Source organism: Oncorhynchus mykiss, chromosome 17, assembly GCF_013265735.2.
Source record: "Oncorhynchus mykiss isolate Arlee chromosome 17, USDA_OmykA_1.1, whole genome shotgun sequence".
Taxonomy (NCBI): Eukaryota; Metazoa; Chordata; class Actinopteri; order Salmoniformes; family Salmonidae; genus Oncorhynchus; species Oncorhynchus mykiss.
Window position 1 is genome coordinate 78,509,813 of NC_048581.1, and position 13,258 is coordinate 78,523,070.

Below are 13,258 nucleotides of genomic sequence, written 5' to 3' on the forward strand. Positions count from 1 at the left end.
TCTGGATGCTCTCTGTACTCCACCTGTGTATGAAGTGGAGACTGCTCCCAGTGCTCGGCAAAAGCGTGTGCTAATTTTATTCAAGTGCAGGAGCTCAAATTCAATCATTAGAGATGAATTCAAAGTGTTTAAGGCAGTGTATGTTTGTGCTTGCTCAGGCCGTAAGTAAATGCTTCACTGTCTAAATGATTAGGAACTTTGAGAAAACAAGCTTTGAAAGCTTTTTAATTAGGCTATTAGGAATGAAGTCAAGTCATGTTTTTGATGGAGCAGCTAGTATGAGTTTGATAAAAGCCTGCTGCACTAGTACTCTCATTTGATCCGAATTGTGTTGGGAATTGCAGATACTGTAGGTCTCTGGGGGAAATTGAAAGATTGTGACACCTGGATTGTAGTATAAATGACACTTGTTGTTTTTATCAAGAACATACTGGACCTTTATGTTTCTTTAATATTTATTTTTGTTTATTTAATTACCTTTATTTAACCAGGTAGGCAAGTTGAGAACAAGTTCTCATTTACAATTGTGACCTGGCCAAGATAAAGCAAAGCAGTTCGACAAATACAACGACACAGAGTTACACATGGAGTAAAACAAACATACAGTCAATAATACAGTATAAACAAGTATATATACAATGTGAGCAAATGAGGTGAGAAGGGAGGTACAGGCAAAAAAGGCCATGGTGGCAAGGTAAATACAATATAGCAAGTAAAACACTGGAATGGTAGTTTTGCAATGGAAGAATGTGCAAAGTAGAAATAAAAATAATGGGGTGCAAAGGAGCAAAATAAATAAATTAATTAAATACAGTTGGGAAAGAGGTAGTTGTTTGGGCTAAATTATAGGTGGGCTATGTACAGGTGCAGTAATCTGTGAGCTGCTCTGACAGTTGGTGCTTAAAGCTAGTGAGGGAGATAAGTGTTTCCAGTTTCAGAGATTTTTGTAGCTCGTTCCAGTCATTGGCAGCAGAGAACTGGAAAGAGAGGCGGCCAAAGAAAGAATTGGTTTTGGGGGTGACTAGAGAGATATACCTGCTGGAGCGTGTGCTACAGGTGGGAGATGCTATGGTGACCAGCGAGCTGAGATAAGGGGGGACTTTACCTAGCAGGGTCTTGTAGATGACATGGAGCCAGTGAGTTTGGCGACGAGTATGAAGCGAGGGCCAGCCAACGAGAGCGTACAGGTCGCAATGGTGGGTAGTATATGGGGCTTTGGTGACAAAACGGATTGCACTGTGATAGACTGCATCCAATTTGTTGAGTAGGGTATTGGAGGCTATTTTGTAAATGACATCGCCAAAGTCGAGGATTGGTAGGATGGTCAGTTTTACGAGGGTATGTTTGGCAGCATGAGTGAAGGATGCTTTGTTGCGAAATAGGAAGCCAATTCTAGATTTAACTTTGGATTGGAGATGTTTGATATGGGTCTGGAAGGAGAGTTTACAGTCTAACCAGACACCTAAGTATTTGTAGTTGTCCACGTATTCTAAGTCAGAGCCGTCCAGAGTAGTGATGTTGGACAGGCGGGTAGGTGCAGGTAGCGATCGGTTGAAGAGCATGCATTTCGTTTTACTTGTATTTAAGAGCAATTGGAGGCCACGGAAGGAGAGTTGTATGGCATTGAAGCTTGCCTGGAGGGTTGTTAACACAGTGTCCAAAGAAGGGCCGGAAGTATACAGAATGGTGTCGTCTGCGTAGAGGTGGATCAGAGACTCACCAGCAGCAAGAGCGACCTCATTGATGCATACAGAGAAGAGAGTCGGTCCAAGAATTGAACCCTGTGGCACCCCCATAGAGACTGCCAGAGGTCCGGACAACAGACCCTCCGATTTGACACACTGACCTCTATCAGAGAAGTAGTTGGTGAACCAGGCGAGGCAATCATTTGAGAAACCAAGGCTGTTGAGTCTGCCGATGAGGATGTGGTGATTGACAGAGTCGAAAGCCTTGGCCAGATCAATGAATACGGCTGCACAGTAATGTTTCTTATCGATGGCGGTTAAGATATCGTTTAGGACCTTGAGCGTGGCTGAGGTGCACCCATGACCAGCTCTGAAACCAGATTGCATAGCAGAGAAGGTATGGTGAGATTCGAAATGGTCGGTAATCTGTTTGTTGACTTGGCTTTCGAAGACCTTAGAAAAATAGAACAAATCAAAATGATATCATTTTTAGTTCCATATAAAATGTCCTCCGTTTTGCTCATTTGTGATGACTGTTTTATCCCCATCATTTATCTTCCTATTCTAGGAATGTATTTATTTATGTTTGACCATCTAATGTTCCATTTATTTTTCTGGAATTAGTTCATTTCTTGCTGGAACATACAGTATATTACATAAGCCGATGATAATGGTTGTAATCATCAGTTGCAGATTTCACATTTTATGCCATTTATTAATTATATCCCTGCAGAATTCTAAAGGATTATTGCTCAGAATGTCTCCAGCTAACACACCATAAATGAGCTTATCATTGCATAACTTTAGAATTAGCATTGTTTTAGATGTGAATCCCATTAAGTCATGCTGCCACTAAATTGATACGATCCCACGTAAAAAAAAAAATACATTCAGTCCCATGTTTGTCAAACACGATTTGTCTCTGTAGACAGGTCCAAACAAACGTGTGTTCTGGGGTAACGTAACAACCATTTCCTCCATGGGTAAGAGCTGGGTAAAATAAACCCATTAATTATGGTTTGACAGGAGTGGATGTTGAGCCCGCCTGCCTGCCTGCCTGCCTGCCTGCCTGCCTGCCTGCCTGTCTGTCTGTCTGTCTGTCTGTCTGGTGTGACAGCATTAGTCCCTACAGACTGGCTGTCAGGGTGGTGTCAGGCTTTAGATTCACGGGCTGATGTTTCTTCCTCTATAGATTTACTGCTATCTAATAATACATAGAGACACATGGCTCTGCAGGTTTGTCAACTCACATAAAGCCCTCTTAACAAGTACTGGTCAACATACAGTTGAAGTCAGAAGTTTACATACACTACGGTTGGAGTCATTAAAACTCGTTTTTCAACCACTTCACAAATTTCTTGTTAACAAACTATAGTTTTGGAAAGTCGGTTAGGACATCTACTTTGTGCATTTTTATAAACAATTGTCATTTTTATAAACAATTGTCATTGTTTATAAACAAGTCATTTTTAGTAATTTTTATAAACAATTGTTTACAGACTTATAATTCACTGTGTCACAATTCCAGTGGGTCAGAAGTTTACAATACACTAAGTTGACTGTGCCTTTAAACACTAAGTTGACTGTGCCTTTCCAGAAAATTATGTTATGGCTTTAAGAGCTTATGATAGGCTAATTGACATAATTTGAGTCAATTGGAGGTGTACTTGTGGATGTATTTCAAGGCCTATCTTCAAACTCAGTTCCTCTTTGCTTGACATCATGGTAAAATCAAAAGAAATCAGTCAAGACCTCAGAAAAAAACATTGTAGACCTCCACAGGTCTGGTTCATCCTTGGGAGCAATTTCCAAACGCCTGAAGGTCCCACGTTCATCTGTAGAAACGATAGTACGCAAGTATAAACACCATGGGACCACGCAGCCATCATACCGCTCAGGAAGAAGATGCGTTCTGTCTCCTAGAGATGAACGTACTTTGGTGCTAAAAGTGCAAATCAATCACAGAACAACAGCAAAGGTCCTTGTGAAGATGCTGGAGGAAACAGGTGCAAAAGTATCGATATCCACAGTAAAACGAGTCCTATATCGACATAACCTGAAAGGCCGCTCAGCTTGGAAGAAGCCACTGCTCCAAAACCGCCATAAAAAATCCAGACTACAGTTTGCAACTGCACATGGGGACAAAGATCATACTTTTTGGAGAATGTCCTCTGGTCTGATGAAACAAAAATACAACTATTTGGCCATAATGACCATCGTTATGTTTGGAGGAAAAAGGGGGAGGCTTGCAAGCCGAAGAACACCATCCCAACCGTGAAGCACGGGGGTGGCAGCATCATGTTGTGGGGGTGCTGTGCTGCAGGGGGGACTGGTGCACTTCACAAAATAAATGGCATCATGAGGGAGGAAAATTATGTGGATATATTGAAGCAACATCTCAAGACATCAGTCAGTAAGTTAAAGCTTGGTCGCAAATGCTACCAAATACTAATTGAGTGTATGTAAACTTCTGACCCACTGGGAATGTGATGAAAGAAATAAAAGCTGAAATAAATGATTCTCTCTACTATTATTCTGACATTTCACATTCTTAAAATAAAGTGGTGATCCTAACCGACCTAAGACAGGGAATCTTTACTAGGATTAAATGTCAGGAATTGTGAAAAACGGAGGTTAAATGTATTTGGCTAAGGTGTGTGTAAACTTCCGACTTCAACTGTATCTCTCCAGGCCCACAACTACCTGATATGATTTTTCCTTCTCATGATGGTCTTTCCAGGCTTTCTCAAAATTTCTCTCCTGGTTATGATTATTGAGTGTCTGTATGGGTGGTTGTACATTAGTATGCATTGCCTGTTGCCTGTTAGGTTGTCTTTCCTTTTAAAAACGCTGTCTGAGCACTGAGCAGTCTTTAATGCCTCTCTCACTGAGGCGAAACCCTAGAGCATAATTACTTTGATGATAACCAGCCATTTGTGAAGACCGAGAGTTGTCCTCGTGAGGGTCATTGAGTAGCAAGGATAATGTTTGTCTAATTGCGACTGTTCTTGTACGCACATTTGTGTGTGTATGTGTGTGTGTGTGTGCGTGCGTGCGTGCGTACCTGCATGCAAACATGTGCATGTGTATATATTTTTTGTATTTGCCTGTGCTCTTCAGGTATTTGTTTCTATGTGTGACAGTTGTATTCTAGTGGTTAATAATTGAATTAAATGTGCCATTAACCCTTTACACTGGTGGGAATTGGCCTACAGTGGCTTGCAAAAGTATTCATCCCCTTTGCATTTTCCCTATTTTGTTGCTATACAACATGGAATTAAAATATATTTTGGGGGGGGGTTTGTATCATTTGATTTACACAACATAAAATAAGAAATAATAACTTGAGCGTACATAACTATTCACCCCCCAAAGTCAATCATTTGTAGATCCACCTTTTTCAGCAATTTCAGCTGCAAGTCTCTTGGGGTATGCCACTATAAGCTTGGCACATCTAGCCACTGGGATTTTTTCCCATTCTTCAAGGCAAAACTGCTCCAGCTCCTTCAAGTTGAATGGGTTCCACTGGTTTACAGCAATATTTAAGTCATACCACAGATTCTCAATTGGATTGAGGTCTGGGCTTTGACTAGGCCATTCCATGACATTTAAATGTTTCCCCTTAAACCACTCAAGTGTTACTTTAGCAGTATGCTTAGGGTCATTGTCCTGCTGGAAGGTGAACCTCTGTCCCAGTTTCAAATCTCTGGAAGATTGAAACAGGTTTCCCTGAAGAATTTCCCTATATTTAGCGCCATCCATCATTCCTTAAATTCTGACCAGTTTCCCAGTCCCTGCCAATGAACCGTCCCCACAGCATGATGCTGCCACCACCATGCTTCACTGTGGGGATTGTATTCTCGGGGTGATGAGAGGTGTTGGGTTTGCGCCAGACATAGTGTTTTCCTTGATGGCCAAAAAGCTCAATTTTAGTCTCATCTTCCATTTGTTTGGGGAGTCTCCCACATGCCTTTTGGCGAACACCAAATGTGTTTGCTTATTTTTTTCTTTAAGCATTGTCTTTTTCTGGCCACTCTCCAAAATAGTCCTATGGACAGACATTCCAATGTCCGCTGTGGAGCATTGCAGCTCCTTCAGCGTTATCTTTGGTCTCTTTGTTGCCTCTCTGATTAATGCCCTCCTTGCCTGGTGCGTGTGTTTTGGTGGGCGGCCCTCTCTCTCTCTTGTTGTGGTGCCATATTCGTTCCATTTTTTAATAATGGATTTAATGGTGCTACGTGGGATGTTCAAAGTTTGGGATCTTTTTTTATTACCCAGCCCTGATATGTTCTTCTCCACAACTTTGTCCCTGACCTGTTTGAAAAGCTCCTTCGTCTTCATGGTGCTGCTTGCTTGGTGGTGCCCCTTGCTTAGTGGTGTTGCAGACTCTGGGGCCTTTCAAAACAGGTGTATATATACTGAGATCATGTGACAGATCATGTGACACATAGATTGCACAAAGGTGGACTTTATTGAACTATTTATGTGACTTCTGGAGGTAATTGGTTGCACCAGATCTTATTTAGGGGCTTCATAGTAAAGGGGGTGAATACATATGCAATCACCACTTTTCTGTTTTTAATTTTTTAGAATTTTTTGAAACAAGTCATTTTTTTCATTTCACTTCACCAATTTTGACTATGTTGTGTATGTCCATTACATGAAATCCAAATAAAAGTCTATTTAAATTACAGGTTTTAATGCAACAAAATAGGAAAAACGCCAAGGGGGATGAATACTTTGGAAGTGTCACGCCCTGGCCTTAGTATTCTGTGTTTTCTTTATTATTTTGGTTAGGCCAGGGTGTGACATGGGTGATTTATGTGTTTTGTCTTATCTAGGGTTTTTTGTAGATTTATGGGGTTGTGTTCAGTGTAGTGTTCTAGGTAAGTCTATGGTTGCCTGGAGTGGTTCTCAATCAGAGGCAGGTGTTTATCGTTGACCAAAGATGAGGACACAACAGTTCATCTGACACAAGACTGAATCCAAACATTACACTGTTGATTGTATGTGCATTTTACATGTACTGTACTTTTCACTGCATTTGTTGATAACGAAATCTCAAAATACTCTTGATACATTCAGTAACAAGACACTTTTTCAAAGTGTGCACAGTTCCTAAGTCATTTCAATGCACTTTTATGACTCAAAGAATAGTCTTCAACTGTAAGGTGCTGTTTTGAGCTCTCCTGTGCCATTAAGAAACTAGAGCAAGCACACTTGTAGTTGTTTTGTTTGGAACACCATCCTACATCCCCACCATACAGTACCATTCAAAAGTTTGGACACACCTACTCATTCAAGGGTTTTTCTTTATTTTTTACTATTTTCTACACTGTATAATAATAGTGAAGACTTCAAAACTATGAAATAACACATATGGAATCATGAAGTAACCAAAAAAGTGCTAAACAAATCTAAATATATTTTATATATGAGATTCTTCAAAGTAGACACCCTTTGCCTTGATGACAGTTTTGCACACTCTCTGTATTCTGTCAACCAGCTTCACCTGGAATGCTTTTCCAACTGTTTTGAACGAGTTCCCACATATGCTGAGAACTTGTTGGCTGCTTTTCCTTCACTCTGCGGTCCAACTCATCCCAAACCATCTCAATTGGGTTGAGGTCAGGTGATTGTGGAGGTCAGGTCATCTGATGCAGCACTCCATCACTCTCCTTCTTGGTCACATAGCCCTTACACTGCCTGGAGATGTGTGGGTCATTGTCCTGTTGAAAAACAAATGATACTCCCACTAAGCACAAACCAGATGGGATGGCATATCGCTGCAGAATGCTGTGGTAGCCAAGCTGGTTAAGTGTGCCTTGAATTCTAAATAAATCACAGACAGTGTCACCAGCAAAGCACCCCCACACCTCCTCCTCCATGCTTCACGGTGGGAACCACACACACAGAGATAATCCATTCACCTACTCTGCGTCTCACAAAGACATGGCGGATGGAACCAAAAATCCCAAATTTGGACTAATCAGACCAAAGGACAGATTTCCACCGGTCTAATGTCCATTGCTCGTGTTTCTTGGCCCAAGCAAATCTCTTCTTATTATTGGTGTCCTTTTAGTAGTAGTTTCTTTGTAGCAATTCGACCATGAAGGCCTGTTTCACGCAGTCTCCTCTGAACAGTTGATGTTGAGATGTGTCTGTTACTTGAACTCTGTGAAGCATTTATTTGGGCTGCAATTTCTGAGTTTGGTAACTAATGAATTTATCCTCTGCAGCAGAGGTAACTCTGTGTCTACCTTTCCTGTGGCGGTCCTCGTGAGAGCCAGTTTCATCACAGCGCTTGATAGTTTCTTCAAGTGCAGTCACAAAAACTATCAAAGTTCTTGAAATGTTCCACATTGACTGACCTTCATGTCTTAAAACTAGTTAGGGATAGGCGGGACGCAAATGTCTCAACTGGCCAATTGGCAGGGAAAATGCAGAGCGCCAGATTCAAATAAAATACTATAAAATTCAAACTTTCATTAAATCACACATGTAAGATACTCAATTAAAGCTACACTCGTTGTGAATCCAGCCAACATGTCAGATTTAAAAAATGCTTTTCGGCGAAAGCATAAGAAGCTATTATCTGATAGCCTGCACCATCTGCACCAGCAGTAAACAAAGGAGTTAGCATATTTCAACCCTGCAGGCACTACACAAAACGCTGAAATATAAAACATGCATTACCTTTGACAAGCTTCTTTTGTTGGCACTCCAATATGTCCCATAAACATCACAATTGGTCCTTTTGTTCGATTAATTCCGTCCATATATTTCCAAAATGTCCATTTATAAAGCGCGTTTGATCCAGAAAAAAATACAGCTTACAAAAAATGCAACGTCACTACAAAATATTTCAAAAGTTGCCTATAAACTTTACCAAAATATTTCAAACTACTTTTGTAATACAACTTTAGGTATTTTTAAACGTTAATAATCGATCAAATTGTAGACGGGGCATTCTGAGTTCAATACAGGAAAGAAAACAAACCAGTGCTACTTTTCACATCTTGCGCAACTCACAAAAGTGTACCCAGTTCCGAGTTGACCTACTTCTTCATTGCACAAAGGAATAACCTCAACCAAATTCCAAAGACTGGTGACATCCAGTGGAAGCGGTAGGAACTGAAAACAGGTCCCTAAGAAATATCCCTTGGCAATAACAAGCCAGGGAACAGAGAGAGGCAAAAAATAATAATCTGAACTGTTAGTCCTCTGGGTTTTGCCTGCTACATAAGTTCTGTTATACTCACAGACATGATTCAGAGTGTTTTCTATCCAAATCTACTAATTATATGCATATATTTTATTCTTGGCATGAGTAGCAGGAAGTTGAAATTGGGCACGCTATTTATCCAAAAGTGAAAATTCTGCCCCCTAGCCCCAAGAGGATTTATTAAAGTAATGATGGAATGTCATTTCTCTTTGCTTATTTGAGCTGTTCTTGCCATAATATGGACTTGGTCTTTTACCACCCCTACCTTGCCAAAACACAACTGATTGGCTGAAATGCATTAAGAAGGAAAGAAATTCCAGAAATTGACATTTAACAATGCACATCTGTTAATTGAAATGCATTCCAGGTGACTACCTCATGAAGTTGGTTGAGAGAATGCCAAGAGTGTGCAAAGCAAAATATTCTTACGCAGGGACACTCAAGGTCAATCTTAAATTAATCATTGTTTACTTGTCAGCGTGCTGGGGAGGTTCCAACCAACTCAATGCACCATAGTACACATGTCAATCAGGAGCTCTGCTTGGGCAGACCCAGCAGTTGTCTTATATATGGCTATACACAAACAAGTTATATTTGCATGATTTAGCATCATTAATTAATCATTACCGTTTTGTTTCATTCACGTGACCGACCAATACTGTTTCATAACATGTGACAGACCAACACCTCACGATTCTTCTCCTCTCTAAGCTGAGACCTTGAAACTGAGATATCGTTCGTTCTCAAAACAACATCAGGCCATACTGCCAAATTGCAGCTACTGATAGGTGTGATTTGTACAGTCAGCCACTTGCATGAACACAGAAATTGGTTTATAGAACAGCACATGAATAGAACACAGAAATTAGTTATAAGAAAAGCACAAACATTAAAATTCCCATTACAGGGGGGCTACTTTGAAGAATTGATTTAGCACTTTTTTGGTTGCTACATGATTCCATATGTGTTATTTCATAGTTTTGATGTCTTCACTACTATTCTATAATGTAGAAAATATTAAAAATATAGAAAAACCCTTGAATGAGTAGCTGTGTCTAAACTTATGACAGGGACTATACGTAAAATGTATGCACGCATGACAGTAAGTCTCTTTGGATAAAAGCACCTGCTAAATGGCATATATTACATATTATCACACAATTACTGTTATTGTTTACGCACAATGCAAAAACGGGCCATTATAAATCCCAATCTGGGTCAGGTAGGCATCATTTGTACGTAAGCTTTCTTAGTGTCCAACAAGCTTTCTCTGCCCTTAACCTTGTTCTGAACACCTCCAAAACAAAGGTTATGTGGTTTGGTAAGAAGAATGCCCCTCTCCCCACAGGTGTGATTACTACCTCTGAGGGTTTAGAGCTTGAGGTAGTCAGATCATACAAGTACTTGGGAGTATGTCTAGACAGTACACTGTCCTTCTCTCAGCACATATCAAAGCTGCAGGCTAAAGTTAAATCTAGACTTGGTTTCCTCTATCGTAATCACTCCTCTTTCACCACAGCTGCCAAACTAAGCCCGACTTAGATGACTATCCTACTCATGCTACATTGCGGAGATGTAATTAACAGATCGACAGATAAGGGTGCTCTCGAGCGGCTAGATGTTCTTTACCATTCGGCCATCAGAATTGCCACCAATGCTCCTTAGAGGACAAATCACTGCACTCTATACTCCTCTATAAACTAGTGTCACGAACCGGCTCAAAGCCCGTAACAAAGGGAGACAACGTGGAGATAAGGAGTAACAAAATATATATTTATTAACTAAAGCAACTAAGGAAAATATACAATGGTGTGTGTGTAATCAGTAATCAGTAGTGTGAGTGTTTTGCATGCATGAATGTGATAATGCAGGATGTTGAAAGGTGCCAAAGCAAACAAACAAAAGGCCACCATGACCACAACACAATCTACAAAGGTGTCTGCATGGAGAGAGTCTCTTCCATGAATGTGGAAGAGGTCTATTTATCCTGGGAGACACCTGGCCCAGGTGTTTCCCATGAAGCTGACGACCCTCCCAACTCCGCCCACCGGCATCCTAATAAGGAAACAAGAACAAAGACAGAATACGGCAGACAGAGTGGGAGGGTCGTCACACTAGTCATCTCTGTATACCCATCGCAAAACCCGCTGGTTGATGCTTATTTATAAAACCCTCTTAGGCCTCACTCCCCCTATCTGAGATATCTACTGCAGCCCTCATCCTCCACATACAACACCCATTCTGCCAGTCACATTCTGTTAAAGGTCCCCAAATCACACACATCCCTCGGTCTCTCGTCTTATCAGTTCGCTGCAGCTAGCGACTGGAACGAGCTGCAACAAACACTCAAAGTGGACAGTTTAATCTCAATCTCTTCATTCAAAGACTCAGTCATGGACGCTCTTACTGACAGTTGTGGTTGCTTTGTATGATGTATTGTTGTCTCTACCTTCTTGCCCTTTGTGCTGTTGTCTGTTACCAATAATGTTTGTACCATGTTCTGTGCTGCTACCATGTTGTGCTGCTGCCATGTTGTGTTGCTACCATGTTGTTGTCATGTTGTGTTGCTACCATGCTGTGTTGTCATGTGTTGCTGCCTTGCTATGTTGTTGTCTTAGGTCTCTCTTTATGTAGTGTTGTGGTGTCTCTCTTGTCGTGATGTGTGTTTTTTCCTATATTTTTAATTTTTAATCCCAACCCCTGTCCCTGCAGGAGGCCTTTGCCTTTTGGTAGACTGTCATTGTAAATAAGAATTTGTTCTTAATTGACTCGCCTAGTTAAATAAAGGTTAAATAATAAAAAAATAATAATTGAAAACTTCTATTTCCAACATGACTATAAAATACGATCTTATAGTGTTAAGCTTTCACAAGGCAATTTAGAGAAACAGATCGCAATTTTGGTGCGCATCGAAAAGAGTCATGAGTGCATTCAGGTGTGTGTTCTGTGACAAGTTTTCTTCAAAATAGACAAACAGGCTCATTCTGTTCAGAACAACACAAGGTTTGATGTCATGTCATCTTGCAGTTGTTCATCAAACATAGTGATCATAAACTTTGACACTGTATATGACATGAGTTTTATGATATGGAAATGTGAAGTGCACATTTGGACTCAAGGGTATTTGGCTTGCTTGTATGACATCAAAGCTGTATTTATAATCATCGTCTTATCTTTCAAAATAGTCCTCTTAATTTACATAATTTCAAAATATGCAAGAGTTGCACGATTAGCGGAGGGATGGGGGCAACTTCTTGTCATGCATGGTGCCCAATTTCAGAATGGCTGTCAGTCAAAACCCATACCTTGTTAAGCGCAGAGCTTGAGGTCTGACGTCATTGATAGCATGTTACTGTACATCCACGGCATTCCAATTTAGCTGCATATCAGTGCACAAATCTGACATTCCAACCCGTTTATGGGTATGAGTGTAAAGGGCGACACAAAATCCAGGCGGTCAACTGATGAATTAAAAATGAGAGTGCTATTGTGATATACACATATGTTGATGTTGGGGTGGTGCTGGAGAAGATGAATATGAAGTTGAACATTTTGACGTTTCCCTTTAAAACAACTTTCTATCACTAGATTTGAACATGTAATCTTTGGAACTAGAGGCAGATGCTTACACCCATCCGCCATCACCAATACTTTGGCTAAACCGAAACCTTACTTGAAGGTATCAGTGCCCACTGTTGCCTCTAGTGGCCGGTTCCCACATCATCTCCTGACGTCCTCAGATATGGATGGACGTCAGAATACTGACTTGTGTCACGGGTGATCTGCCTGGATAGCATATGGGGAGATCCTTTCTTGGAATACCAAGGGTCTACAATGATTATACACAGATAAGTACTCCATTCCAGGAAAACCATTGGTGCCCTGCACACCTAAATACTAGCTAAAGAGTGCTCCGTTGCCATGGTTCTGTTTTTCTCATTGTGCTCTTACCATAATCCCTCTCTGATAATGCCAGTACCTGGATTTTTATGGAGGAAGACAAAACAATATTCGTCCCATCCAGGAATGGCTGCACATTTAGATCCCCTCAGTTGATTAGAAGCATGTTTATTATGTGGAGGAAAAAGGGAACTCAAAGAACACGTGTTTCTACAACCTAGGAAGGATTCTGTTTTGCCCTGACACTGTACAGTGTGGATTGCATACAGCCTTTAGTGTCTTTGATTACTTAATGCATTTGTGGTTCCTGTGTTGCTGCTGAAAGGTAGAGTATCTGCAAACCTATTTTGGAGACTGTGTCTCTGCATACCTCCTCTTGGACTCTGTCTCTCACCCAGTGTGATCTCTCCTGCTGTCTTGTCCATCAGAGCATGGCAGCCAGGACAGC